This window comes from Hylobates moloch, unplaced genomic scaffold, assembly GCF_009828535.3.
Source record: "Hylobates moloch isolate HMO894 unplaced genomic scaffold, HMol_V3 SCAFFOLD_11, whole genome shotgun sequence".
Taxonomy (NCBI): Eukaryota; Metazoa; Chordata; class Mammalia; order Primates; family Hylobatidae; genus Hylobates; species Hylobates moloch.
Window position 1 is genome coordinate 59866875 of NW_026652286.1, and position 15477 is coordinate 59882351.

The window sequence follows — 15477 nt, forward strand, 5'->3', positions numbered from 1 at the left end:
TAAACCGGGAAGAAATTGAATGCCTGAATAGACCAATAACAAGCTCTGAAATTGAGGCAGTAATTAATAGTATACCAACCAAAAAAAGCCCAGGACCAGATGGATTCACAGCTGAATTATACCAGAAATACAAAGAAGAGCTGATACCATCCCTTCTGAAACTATTCCAAACAATTGAAAAGGAGGAACTCCTCCCTAACCCATTTTATGAAGCTAGCATCATCCTGATACCAAAACCAAGAAGAGACACAACAAAAAAGAAAACTTCAGGCCAATATCCCTGATGAACATCGAAGTGAAAATCCTTAACAAATAAAATCCTGGCAAACTGAATCCAGCAGCACATCAAAAAGCTTATCCACCACGATCAAGTGAGCTTCATCCCTGGAATGCAAGGCTGGTTCAACATATGCAAATCAATAAACATAATCCATCACATAAACAGAACCAAAGAAAAAAACCACATGATTGTCTCAATAGACGCAGAAAAGGCCTTCAATAAAATTCAACATCCCTTCATGTTAAAAACTCTCAATAAACTAGATATTGATAGAATGTATCTCAAAATATCAGAGCTATTTATGACAAACCCACAGCCAATATCATATTGAATGGGCAAAAGATGGAATCACTCCTTTTGAAAACCAGCACAAGACAAGGATGCCCTCTGTCACCACTCTTATTCAAAATAATATTGGAAGTTCTGTCCAGGGCAATCAGGCAAGAAAAAAAAAGGGTATTCAAATAGGAAGACAGGAAGTCAAGTTGTCTCTATTAGCAGATGACGTGATTTTACATTTAGAAAACCCCATCATCTCAGCCCAAAAACTTCCTGAACTGATAAGCTACTTCAGCAAAGTCTCAGGATACAAAATTAATGTGCAAAAACCACAAGCATTCCTTTACACCAACAATAGGCAAGAAGAGAGCCAAATCATGAATGAATTCCCATTCACAATTGCTACAAAGAGAATGAAATACCTAGGAATACAGCTAACAAGGGATGTGAAGGATCTCTTCAAGGAGAACTACAAACCACTGCTGAAGAAAGTAAGAGAGGACACAAACAAATGGAAAAATATTCCATCCTCATGGATAGGAAGAATTGATATTATGAAAACAGCCATACTTCCCAAAGTAATTTATAGATTCAATTGTATTCCCATCAAACTACCATTGACATTCTTCACAGAATTAGAAAAAAATTTTAAATTTCATATGAAATCAAGACCCCATACTGCCAAGGCAATCCTAAGCAAAAAGAACAAAGCTGGAGGCATCATGCTATCTGACTTCAAACTATACTACAAGGCTACAGTAACCAAAACAGCACGGCACTTGTACCGAAACAGACATATAGACCAATGGAGCAGAACAGAGACCTCAGAAATAGCATTACACGTCTACAACCATCTGATGTTTGGCAAACCTGACAAAAACAAACAATGGGGAAAGGATCTCCTATTTAGTAAATGGTGCTGGGAAAGCTGGCTAGCTATATGCAGAAACCAGAAACTGAACTCTTTCCTTACACCTTATACAAAAATTAAATCAAGATGGATTAAAGAGTTAAATGTAAAACCCCAAATCATAAAAACCTGAGAAGAAAACCTAGGCAATACCATTCAGGACATAGGCATGGGCAAAGACTTCATGACAAAAACGCCAAAAGCAATAGCAACAAAAATTAAAATTGACAAATGGGATCTAATTAAACTAAAGAGCTTTTGCACAACAAAAGAAACTATCATCAGAGTGAACAGGCAGCCTACAGAATACGAGAAAATTTTTGTAATCTGCCCATCTGACAAGGGTCTAATATCCAGAATTTACAAGGAACTTAAACACATTTACAGGAAAAAGACAACTCCATCAAAAAGTTTACTGACACTTCTCAAAAGAAGACAGTTACACACCTAACAAACATGAAAAAAAAAAGCTCAACATCACTGAGCATCAGAGAAATGTAAATCAAAACCACAATGAGATACCAACTCATGCCAGTCAGAATGGCAATTATTAAAAAGCAAACAATAGATGCTGGCGAGGCTGTGGAGAAATAGGAGCACTTTTACACTGTTGGTAGGAATGTAAATTAGTTCAACTATTGTGGAAGACAATATGGTGATTCCTCAAGGATCTAGAACCAGAAATACCATTTGACTCAGCAATCCCATTACTGGGTATATACCCAAAGGAATATAAATCATTCTAATATAAAGACACGTGCACACGTATGTTTATTGCAGCACTATTTACAATAGTGAAGACATGGAACCGACCCAAATGCCCATCAATCATAGACTGGATAAACAAAATGTGGTACATATACACCATGGAATACTATTTGGCTATAAAAAGGAATGAGATCATGTCTTTTGCAGGGACATGGATGAAGCTGGAAGCTATCCTTCTCAGCAAACTACCACAGCAACAGAAAACCAAACAACGCATGTTCTCACTCATAAGTGGGAATTCAACATTGAGAACACATGGACACAGAAAGGGGAACAATACACACCAGGGCCTGTTGCAGGGTGAAGAGTGAGGGGAGGGAACTTAGAGGACGGGTCAATAGGTGCAGCAAACCACCATGGCATATGTATACCTATGTAGCATGTTCTGCACATGTATCCCATTTTTTTTTTTTTTTTTAGAAGAAATGAAAAAGGCAATAGAGCTAGGATGACCACATGTCCTGGTTTGCCTGCAAACAGTCAAAGTTTCTGCCTGTTTTCCTAGCTTGAAAATATCTTGGTTTGGATGGTAAATTATGTGGCCACTACATGTGCCTCGGTGTAGTGATTGAAAAAGCCTTTTAGATTTGTGGCCTTTAGATCTGGAACTACATTGACTGAGTCAATATCCAACTCTGACACTTCTTATTGGTGTGACCTTGGGCAACCATTCTGTTCCTTAGTTACATCATCTCTAAAATGAGTTAATACTATACCAACATTTACAGTTGTATAAGAATTGAATTATTGATATATATATAAAACAGTGCCTGGAACACCATAGATGTTTAATAAATGTTAACTATCATTGTTGCACATTTATTTACTTTCTCTTATTCTAATGGTGTTTTGAATATGCACTTTTTTTTTTTTTTTTTTTTTTTTTTTGGAGAGGGAGTCTCGCTCTGTGGCCCAGGCTGGAGTGCAGTGGCACAATCTTGGCTCACTGCAAGCTCCGCCTCCCGGGGTTCACGCCATTCTCCTGCCTCAGCCTCTCCGAGTAGCTGGGACTACAGGCGCCCGCCACCATGCCCGGCTAATTTTTTTTGTATTTTTAGTAGAGATGGGGTTTCACCGTGGTCTCGATCTCCTGACCTCATGATCCGCCCGCCTCGGCCTCCCAAAGTGCTGGGATTACAAGCGTGAGCCAGCGTGCCCGGCCTTGAATACGCATTTAAAAAATTATTATTGCATTCCACTGAGTTTGCATTTTACATTGGGAAGGCAGGGTTGGTTCAGATGCCCCATGGTTATAATGTGGAATGTCAATTAATAGAAGTCATCACCACTTCAGTGCATGCTGGGTGTCAGGCCCTGTGCTAAGTAGTTTACAGATTGTTTTTTCCTTACTCTTCCCCAACAATCTCTGAGGGGTATGCATCATGGGTCTGGTTTATAGATGGGAAACTGGGTTCAGGAGGTTAAGAATTTCTCCAGTTGAACAAAGTGGCAAAGTAGAGATTTGATTCCATCTTCCAGATCCATGATCCAGTCTCGAAACCATTACATTCCATGCCCCTCTGATGCCAACTTTAGAGGCAAGGCAGTGTTAAGCTCTTCTTAGGAGCCAGCCAACACTTCTAATCCATTTGTCCAAACTTCCCCTCATTCAGACATATTTGTATTTTTAGTCTCTAGCATTCCTGGGGGCAAGAAGGGAGAAATACATTCTTTAAGTCTCCTATTCACTATTTTACAGTAGGAAAGGCCTAGCTTAACTGACTTAAAACTACTTACTCTTACTTTCCTAAGGGGTCATCTTGTCCTTTTTAATGAGAATTTGGTGAACCCGTTTGGGTTCTGTTTATGCAGAATGGTCACAATGTGATTGTTTTTGAGCATGTCCTCTGTCAACCTCCTCCTTTTCTTACTGAAGAGCTGAACCTTTTCCTTCTGTCCTTACATGTCAGTCCCAGATTCTCAGCCCTATTTCTGTTCATGTTGGAAGTATAAAGTGTGTAGTTTATAAAGTACCAGACTGAACAGATGCACTTTGTTTTATACTTGAAAAGTTATGTATGTGAGACTATTAAAAGGTTATGTCTTATGAACTCAGCTTGAGAATCACAAAATCGCATTTCTTTTGCAGTGGCTCTTTAATCTATTTCCACTGAATAATGGTGTCATTGTCCTTGGATCCAAGCAGACCTCGGGTGAACTCTTGGTTCTACCATTTACTTACTGTGTATACTTTGGCAAGCCCTTCTACTCTCAGAGCCCTGGTTTCCCCATCTGGACACCCACAGATGGGAAAGGGATGCCTTGTACCTATGAAGTATCATTTAAAGCCACTTTACAGTCACTCTCTCAGTAGCCCTGAGCTGTTGGGTAGGAAAACTGGGAAGCTAACTCAGAGTTTCTGTTTCCATGTCCAGAACCAGCTGGTACAAAGAGCATGGGTTTTACAAGACCAACCTAAATTTGGAACCCACCTCTAGCATATTTAGCTTTTTGTTAACCACTCCAAGTCAGTTCCTCAGTGTAAAATCTCCACACAAATATATTAGTCTTCGCAATAATGTTCGCCAAAATACATCTACATCTTCATTCCTAGAACCTATGAATATGTTAACTTACATGGCAAAAGCAACTTTGCAGATGTTATGAAGGGAAGGATCTTGAGCTGGGAAGATCATTGTGAATTATTCTCTTGGGTCTGATATAATCACAAAGGTTCTTATAAGAATGGGGTAGGCAGGTCAGAGTCAGAAAAGAAGATGTGATAATGGAAGCAGAAATTGGAGTGATGCAAGAAGGGGCATGAGCCAAAGAATGCAGGTGGAAAAGACAAGGAAACAAATCCTCCCTGGGGCTTCCTGAAGGAAAACAACTCTGCTGATACCTTAAGACTTCTGACTCCAGAGCTGTAAGATAATCAGTCTGTGCTGTTTTAAGCCACTAAGTTACAGCAGCAACAGGAAACTAATACAGGACATTTATAATCATGATAATGTTGATAATGACAGTCATAATTGATAATAATACTTCACATGGTATGTATGTCCCAAGAATTTTTCTAAGTTTTATAGATGTATGTTTTACATATATACACTATATATTATATATATTTATATTTTATACATTTCTATTTTACTTTGATATATATTTCATATGTGTATATATATGTATATATATTTATGCAATTCTCAGAACAATTTTCACAAAATAAACATTTTGCAGATGAGGAAACAGGCACAGAGAGGCTAAGTAACATTCTCAAGGCCACATAGCCAGGAATGGACAAAGCTGACATTTGAATCTCATCAATTTATAAAGCACCTACAGAAGGCCTGGCACATAGTGCTTCCTAATAAATGGAGGGCACTATTATTGTTATTCCTACTACATGACATTTCTTCTAAATCTGTAAGAATGCTCATATTGCAGCAATGACTGGCTATGCTAAAGCTTTCTTCTCATGCTTACAGACACAGACTCCAGAGCTATGGGCCCTTCTAATCCCAGGCTCAGGTGAAACCAGTCCTGCCCTTTCTCTGTGAGGGCCCACCCAGGATAGAGGAGATGTGGGAAGGTAGTTGTTCTCATTCCTATATCAGCTATTGTATTGCACTTGCATTCCTACCTCTGCATTCTTCCTCCTTTGGAAACCACAAATTACCCAGCAGAGTCCTAGTGACAGAATGATGGAACTGGGCTGGTGCCTGCAGCTGGGCTAAGTCAATAAAGGTGATAATGAACAGTATGCAGAATTTGAAGAATGACTTGGAAAATTGCTGCTATTGATATTTCTGGCAGCCATCTGCTGTAAAACCAGACTGAAGTGGGTTGTTCCACATGGCAAATCCCTTTGAGACAAATGATGGCAGTAATGATGAGAGTTCATATTTGTGCAACTTCTAGAAGTGTTTTAATATATATTACCTAATTTTATTTCTCAAAAACCCAGTGACGTAGGACCCATTTCGTAGACTAAAAAAAAAAAAAAAAAAAAAAGACACTCCAAGGGGTTAATTTCATTGACTCTGACTGCCTGGCTTGGTTGTGGCTGCAGAAATAAAGTAATTTTTGAGTTTTTAAGTAAGGACATACTTTAGGTAACCTTTGTCAGTGTGCTTGGCTTGCGACTGTATGGCCAGCAGATGTTCTCTTTACCCCTCACCAGGATAGAGGCCAAGATGGCTTTGGCTCCACTTCTGACAACCCGAGGTCAGGGCAGAACAGAGCTGTGTTTATTGGGAATTGTTCCTTCTCATAAAATTAGATACCAACATCCTACTCTGCACCTTTAACCTCCTCTCACTACTCAGCTTACTCGTGCTGGCTCCAAGTTCAAGTCCCCCGCTGCACACAGCTGTGGATGCCCTACACTCTTCACCGTTCCCCCACTGCTGGCTTTGTACCCTGGCTGCCTCACCAGCTTCCAGACCTGTGTGCCACATGTAGTGGATACATGATAAACATTTTTCGAATGACCAAATGGTCTGGAAGAAAAAGGCTCCAGAGACACAATTTTCTATTTATGATCCTGTTTAACATTTTTATGGAGCTCTGTTTTCAAATCACTGCCCCTTTGTTTTGGTCCTGATTTGTAAGTTTTATTTCACAGTTACATAAGAAACTTGAATTAGTTTTCAACCTCGTGATGCAGCCACGATGTTCATCCTTTTAAAATCATAGCTTATTATAAGAGAAGGAAATCGTAGCACTCAGCTTAGAAAACAATCTCAGAAAAGGCAAGTTCAAGGTCATGCAATTAGTTATTGGTGGAGTCAAGATAGGAAATAATACATATTTCTTATACAAAAAAGAAACTACCTTCACAGATCATATACACATACATGATTTTGTTTAATTCTTAACAAGTCTGTGAAGCTTAGAACGATTAAGTAACTTGTCTACAATACACGGTTCATAAGAGGAAGACAAAACGGGGGCTAGACTTGGGCCTTTGTGAGCTCAGAGTCTCGTTCATTGGGGAACCAGCTCTCCTGACTTTTCCTCATACTTTTAATTATTTATAATTTGTTCTAGCTTCCCCCTACATCTTCAGTAATCACTCTTTAATTTACACATCCTTTTGTCACAGAACCACTCTCTTACTGTTTTGTTAAAAACAAATATGATTTCTAGATAGCTAATATGATTTTGAGCTACTTACCCCCTGCCCTGTATATTCAGAAGTTTCAGAAGTTTAAAATAAATTGCTAAATTATTTGTCTGAGGTAATAAATAGAGTGAGGAAGAGTGAGGTTTTTTTTTTTTTTTTTTTTTTTTTTGAGACGGAGTCTTGCTCTGTCACCCAGGCTGGAGTGCAGTGGCCTGATCTTGGCTCACTGCAACCTCCACCTCCCGGGTTTAAGTGATTCTCCTGTCTCAGCCTCCTGAGTATCTGGGATTACAGGCTAGCATTGTATTAGCATCATGCCTGGCTAATTTTTGTATTTTAGTAGAGATGGGATTTTACTACGTTGGCCAGGCTGGTCTTGAATGAAAGAGCGAGTTTTAGAAACTTCTACTATCAGAGCCTTGCTACACTTGTTATTACTTGCTAGTTTATCTGTCTGTTTTGTACTTTATATATAACAGTTTCATATATATTGCTCTCTTGGATCCTTGTAACAACCCTTAGAGTTAGGTATCATATTATTATTTGTATTGTCCAGATAATAGCACTGAGGTCCAAAGAACTTCACTGGCCAAGATCACAGTGCCTGAGGTCATGACGCTACGAAAGTGCAGGGCCAGGGCCTGCTATACCAGAGTTCCACTCTCCCTCCTTCCTTGTAATGCCTGTATTTCCATATTGGCTCCTGATGCAGGTGTGTGCAAGGGAGGGCGGCAAGTGTACATTCTAGGTATGGAGAAATGGTGTGTGCATGCCAGGAATGTGCATCTTGGTGCCTCGATTTACCCCAATGCTGATAGAGGAGATGCTGTATTCTCCTTAAGCCTTTAGGAAACACCAAGCACAGTAATCCACAAAAGATACTGGGTGGGTGGGTATATTCATCACAGCTTGGGTTGTCATAACAAAATTCCACAGACTGGATAACTTAAACAACAGAAATGTATTTTCTTAGTTCTGGAGGCTGGAAGTCCTAGATCAAAGTGTTGGCAAGTTTAATTTTTCCTGAGGCCTCTCTCCTTCACTTGACAATGATTGCCTTCTCATCGTGTCTTTACATGGTCTTTTCTCTGTGCATGTACAACACTTTTGTCTCTTCTTCTTCTTATAAGGACATCAATGCTAGCTCCAAATACAGGCACATTCTGGGTTAGGGTTCACCAGATGAATTTTGAGGGGACAGAAGTCAGTCCGTTAACAGTGGCCACACATGGTTGAAATGCATAATGTTCAGAAGAGTACATCCTTTTTTGTCAATGCCTGTTTAGACATCTACAGATGCCAAATTTATGGGCTTGGATGAGTTGTTTTTGAAGCCTCTAAGTCACTTTGCTTTTCCTCCCCAAATATTGTGCTTAAAAGCTTACTATTTTCAAATTGAAATGAGAGAGCAAGAAGAAAGAAATGTTGCCATAAATCTCCAAGCAAAGGAAAAAAAATAGTCTATGGAGAAATGAAAATAAATAAACTCAGAACTCTCTCAGAGCCGGAAAAATCAATTGTTACCACATCTCCCTGACAGTGATCTAGTTGAGATCAATTCAGTTAAAGTTAATAACACCTGCATGAGTTCCACTGTAGCAGATTGTCAATTTTATTACTAGTCCTGTGAGCTATGGATGCCAACTTCCAAGATGAATATAAATGAATGCTGGGATTTCAACCATTGCAAGGGGATTTGTTAAAAAAAATAATTCTCAAGTTCTTTAAACTGCTCAAGACAGTAGTCAGCTTCATGAGTCAAATTGCTCCCAGAGGCAGCTTATTAGAGTCCACATGGAATGTACTGTTTCCCAGAGGTTAAACATACAGCACAGAAGGAGGCCACAAGGGCACTGTCTGACTTTGATGAATGATTCCAGCATGGTTTCACTGTCGTCTTCTTATTTTATTTTTGTAGTTTACTGAGGACATGTTCCAAGTGGCGTAACTTTTGTTGAGCCTATTTGGGCAAGTGTTTGAGTTGTGCTCTTGTACCCAAAGTTTAAGGCCTGTGTTCCAGGTCAGGCTCCCACACATGGGAAAAAGAAGGGTCCTAACTTTTGTTCATTTCTTACTATACATAGACTGCTAGTTGTTTAACAAAATTCTTACTATCTTCTTGGGAAACAGGTAGACTACGCTTTCCAGCTTCCTTTGTAATTTAATTATATGTAGGCCTGTAATCGAGTTTTAGCCAATGTGTTGTACTCGTAGAGTTGCCAGATAAAATATAGGGCACCCAGTTAAACTTAAGTTTTAGATAAAAAGCATATTTCTAGTATAAATATGTCCCAAGTACCGCATGAGACATACTTGTATTAAAAAAAATTGTGTTGTTTATCTGGAATTCAAGTTTAACTGGACAAAGTACAGGATGCCTGTACTGCATTTCTGTTTGCTAAATCTGACAGTTCCGAATAGGAGTGAAAATAACAGGCTCTACTCCCAGGCATGGCCCATGCAAACCTTCTCTATGTGCTCCCCCTTGTCCTTCTCCATTTAACCTGGCTGGATGAAGACAATATTCAGGAAAACTTTGTAAGTCATATATTTGAAGATGGAAGGACCACTATCAATCAGTTTGGGTTTCTTCCGGAATGGGATCCTTTAGTTTGGTGCATTCATGACTACATGAAGGACAGGTACCCACTAACTCATTCAGTCTCTCTGTTCTGTTATATGAGCAAGAAAGAAACATCTACTGTATCTGAGTGATAAATGTTGGATTCTGTTTTCTTCAGCAGCTAGCCTACCCAGCTGACACATTTAGTATATGACAAGAACCACATGTATAAAGCAGCAATTAATCCTCCCCACAACTTCCTTAAGCTGGTATTGTCCTTGTTTTATCCATGGGGTTAATAAGACTCAGAGATATTAAGCAATTCACCAATTTATCAATTGATTTATTATCAATTATCAATTTATCATTTATTCTAAATATAATAATTATAAAACAGGTTACCTTTAGAGATTATTTGTGTATTTGAATAATAAATAAATATTTGTTATAATCTGTAAGTCTTCACATTTAAGTGAGCCTCAAATTTTATTTTTAAATTAATTATTTGATCTTAGAGGACCATTCAAAAGACTCGAAAGGGAATACATTGCAAAATCAATCTCACTGTTACCCCTATTCCCCAGCCAACCAACTTTCTATCTAGGAAGTGACATTTCTGGTGTGTGTGTGTGTGTGTGTGTGTGTGTGTATTTTCATAGTCTGTGCATATATAAACATTTACACACACACACTTCTATTTCAACTCAAATGATTGCATCCTATATTGTGGAAGTAATGAAAAAAATCCCATTACGTTAGAAAAAACAGAAGCTATTTATTCAGAGCTTGGAAATCGGTCACCATCATTGTGTTTGACAGACTCAAAGGCAGGCAGCGCAGTGAGAAAACTATAGAAAAAAAAGGGTAAGGCTTCAGGTGTGCCCTGAATGGAGGCTGTTGACATGAGAAAGTTGGAGGTGAGCTAACTAGAGGCAGGGTATCATCTGTGGTTGGTGTGGAGAGCATATTTGACCTACTCTGGTTGGTCCTAAGTTGGAAGTCAGGCTAAAAGTTTGGGAAGCTGGTAGTCATTGAGCAAGCTATGACTGTTCCAGGACTATTGCTACAGAAATTGTGGTTTGGCTCCCTGGGATGAAGGTTGTAGGTAAGAGTTTTAATTGTCATATGTAGTCTGGCCATTGTCTATTTGTATATTCAGTATCTTGCTATGCATATTATCTGGATGTTGATTTTTAAAAATTTTTATTAAGCAGTAATATCGACCTTGTTGGTGTATAATTCTATCAATTTTAATACAAGGATTGATGCATGTAACTATTATCTCATTCAGGATATGGAACAGTTCTATCACCCAGAAACACTCCCTCTTGCTAGTATAGACAAACTATTACTGAATTTTCTAGTTCAACTACCTACTGAATCTGTTACACCATATGATGTCAGTATCAATTTATTTCAATTCCACAATGAACATATTTTTCTATCTGATTACATAGTTGTGATAAATGAAAAACATGTTACTAAATAGTACCAAATAGAGATAAAAATATTAAGTGTTGTGACTCTGGAAGCTTGGAAGGGGAAGAAGCTCTCATGGTCACTATAAAGGTGTAAGGAGGGATGAATGAGTGTAATCTGAAGAGAATCAAGTACCTTCAAATATACATCTCATTGCATGAATATACATAGATTTGTGTGATTCTGTTTGTTTTGCAATGATATCAAAACTCTGTGTCATGCCTTGCACTAATAATGGCATATGGAAGTTAAGGTAACATTTTTACCTTCTACAATTTACATTACTGGAGAAGCTTACCAGCCAACCAACCAACCAAACAGTGTGTTCAATGCTATGACAGGCACATGAAAACTGAATCTAGAAGGTGGGCACAGGTGGAGCAGGGAAGACTTCATCTAAACCAAGGAGGTCCCCCTCCCTTATTGCCTCATAGCAACTATAATTTGGCAATCATCCACAGATAAAAGTGCCATTGTGGGAGATTTGAAAGATAGGAGATTGTAAAACCTCCATGGAGCCCAAGACAGAGGAGGGCTGGCCAACTGTGGTTCTGGCTATCACTAAATACGGCCTTGTCCCCCTGTAGACTCAGCTACATCCTTGTTAGGCCTTGGTCTTATCACTAGAATCATGTGGCAAAGGCTCTGGGAAAAGTCACACCCACCTGTGCCAAGGGAGACAGACCCCCTGACCTCATTCCTGGCTGTAGATCCTGAAGCAGCCCTGTAACTTGGCTCCAGCTCCTCTCAGCAGTGATCTGAGAGCAATCCTGTCCACGGGGACCCGACGAGAAACACTCCTGTTCATTGCCCCAGGGACAGGCCAGCCCACCTTGATTCCACCATAAGTCTTGAAGTGATCTTGCAACCTAGCTCCACCTTCTTCCAGCTATACTCCAGGAGCAGTCCTGCCCACTCAGTGACCCTCTGGGAGACATGCTCATCTGTGCCTCCAGAGTCAGGCCTGCTGAATTTGGTCTGACGGTATATCTTGAAGCAGCCTTATTTTTCAGCTTCCCTCATACTTTGGCCTCAGTCCAGGGAGAGTTCTGGCTTCCAAGGAACCTGGCAAGAGGCATGCCCTTCATGTCCCTGGAAGTAGGCTTGCCGACTCTAGTCTCAGTTGTGGACCCTCATGTAGCCCTGTGACTCAATTCCAACCCCTCTCAGTCTGGAGCCAGTCTTGCCTGCCCAGAGATCTACCCAGTGACCCAACAGGAGATCTTCCAGTGACTTGGAGGAAGTCACATTTATCCACAATAACAGGTCTTTCAGCTGTGGACCCCACTGCAGAACAGGCTAAAGTCCTACTTGATCATGATCCTAAAGGCAATCCCATCACATGAGGACCCACCAGGAGAAAGTTTTTACCTACTGAAATCAGTTCTATAAAGACTGAAGGAGATATTTGTTCCTTCAAATGTACAGGCATCAACACAAGGCTACATGTACAATCCAGAATCAGGCAATCATGACACCACCAAAGGAAACTAATAGAGCTTGAGCAACCAACCCCAAGGAAATGGATAACTATGAGTTGGATGAAAAATAATTCAAAGTAGTCATGTTAAGGAAGCTCAATGAGATGCAAGAGAACACAGATAGAAAAAATCAAGGAAACAATGCATTAATAAAATGAGTAGTTTAATAAAGAAATAAAAAGTATAAAAACAACCAAACAGAAATCTTGAAGCAGAATGATAAAATGACAGAATAAAAAATACAATACAGATCTTTAGCAGCGTAGTCAATCATGCAGAAGAAAGAACCAGTGAACTCAAGGCAGGACATTTGAAATTAGCCAATTAGAGAAACAAAAAGAAAAAAAAAACAAAAAAGTGAAGAAAGCATAAGAGACCTATGAGACACGATTAAATGAATAAATTATGAGTTTTGGGAATTCGAGAAGAGAGAGAAAGGGGCAGAAATATTATTTAAAGCTACAAACTTCCCAAATTTTGGAAGACATATGGATATTCAGATTCATAAAGCTTAACCCAAGTCAGTCAAGCTCAACCTAAAGAATAATACCCCAAGACACAGTATAATTAAATTATCAAAACTGAAAGCCAGAAAAAGTTTGAAAGCATCAAGAGAAGAAATCATCGTACACAATGGAACCCCCATAAGTCTATCAGCGAACTTCTTAGCATAAATTTTACAGGCCAGAAGGAGTGGGTTGATATATTCAAAGTACCAAAAAACTCAAACTAACTGCCAAGAATAATATATCTGGCAAAACTGTCATTCAGAAATAAAGGTGAGATAAAGATATTTCCAGATAAATAAGAGCTAAGGGATTTCATCACTACTAGATTTGACTTACAAAAATGATAGTTTTTTCAAGTTGAAATGAAAGTTTGCTAAGTAACAACATGAAACACATGAAAGTGGAAAATTTACTGGTAAAGGTAAATATATAGTTAAAATCAGAATATTCTGATGCTGTAATGATGATATGTAAGTCACTTTTAACTCTAGAATAAAAGTTAAAAGGCCAAAGTATTAAAAATAACTATAGCTCCAATAATTTTTAATAGATACACAATATAAAAAGATGCAAAGTGTGACATCAATAGCATAAAATGTGTGAGGGAGAAGAAAAAGTGAAGCTTTAAATGCAGTTGAATTCAAGGTGTTATCAGTTTTAAATAGAGTGTTATAACTATAAGATGTTTTATGTAAGGTCTATGCTAACTACAAAGAAAAAGAAACTCTGGTAGATACACAAAAGACAGAGGAAAGAAATGAAAGCATACTACCACAAAATGTCCACAAATCACAAGGGAAGATAGCAAGAGTGAAAGAAAGAAACAAAGACACTACAAAACAGTCAGAAAACAATTTAAAATGACAATAATAAATTATTTTTCTCAATAATTACATTAAATGTAAACAAATTCTTTAATCAGAAGACACAGAGTGACTACATGGGTTAAAAAACAAGCTCCAACAATATACTGCCTACAAGCAACTCACTTTAGTCTTAAGGACACAAATAGGATGATAGCAAAGGGATAGAAAAAAAATACTTCATACAAATAAAAACCAAGAGAGCAGGGGTACCTACTCTTATATAATTCAAAATAGACTTTAAATAAAAAACTGTCATAAGAGACAAAGAAGGTCATTATATAATGATGAAGGCATCAATTTACTAAAAGGATACAATGGTAAATACATATACACCCAACATGAAAACACTTAAATATATCAGGAAAATATTAACATAACTAAAGGAAGAAATAAACAATAATAGTAAGAATACAACAATAGTAGCAGATGTCAACATCCCACTTTCAACAATGAATGGATCATACAGACAGAAAATCCATAAGGAAAAGGCAGTGCTCACTTTGGCATCACATATATTAAAATTGAATGATACAGAGATTAGCATGGACCCTGCACAAAGATGACATGCAAACTCGTGAAGCATTCCACATTTTTTTTTGACCATCAGAGAAATGCAAATCAAAACTACAGTGAGATACTATCTCACCCCAGTTAAAATGGCTTATATCCAAAAGATAGGCATTAACAAATACTGTCAAGAATATGGAGAAAAGGGAACCACTGTACATTGTTGGTGGGAAAGTAAATTACCACAACCAGTATGAAGAATATTTCAGAGGTTCCTTAAAAAACTAAAAATAGAGATATCATACTATCCAGTCATCCCACTGCTGGGTATATACTCCAAGAAAGGAAACCAAGATATCGAAGAGATATCTGCACTCCCAAGTTTGCTGTAGCTCTGTTCACAAAAGCCAAGAATTGGAAGCAACCTAAGTGTCCATCAACAGATGGATGGATAAGGAAAATGTGGTACTTATACACAATGGAGTACTATTCAGCCATAAAAAATGAGATTCACTCATTTGCAACAATATAGGTGGAACTAGAGGATATTACGTTAAATGAAACAAGCCAAGGACAGAAAAACATATTCTGTATGTTCTCACTTGTTTGTGGGACCTAAAAATCAAAACAATTGAGTCCATGAAGATAGATAGTAGAAGGATGATTATCAGAGGCTGAGAAGGGTAGTTGTGGGGTGGCGTATATGTGGGAGGAGGTGATGGTTAATGGGTATGAAAGTTAAAATTAGTGAATAAGGCCTAGTATCA

At 38.4% G+C, this 15477-nt stretch overlaps 1 non-coding gene across 1 annotated transcript; it reads left to right on the forward strand.

Annotated features, from left to right (window-relative positions):
- Positions 1-14694: 14694 nt before the first annotated feature.
- Positions 14695-14797, forward strand: LOC116477506 (U6 spliceosomal RNA). Its single transcript, XR_004250479.1, has one exon. It is a non-coding gene; the product is annotated as a U6 spliceosomal RNA (small nuclear RNA).
- Positions 14798-15477: the final 680 nt, after the last annotated feature.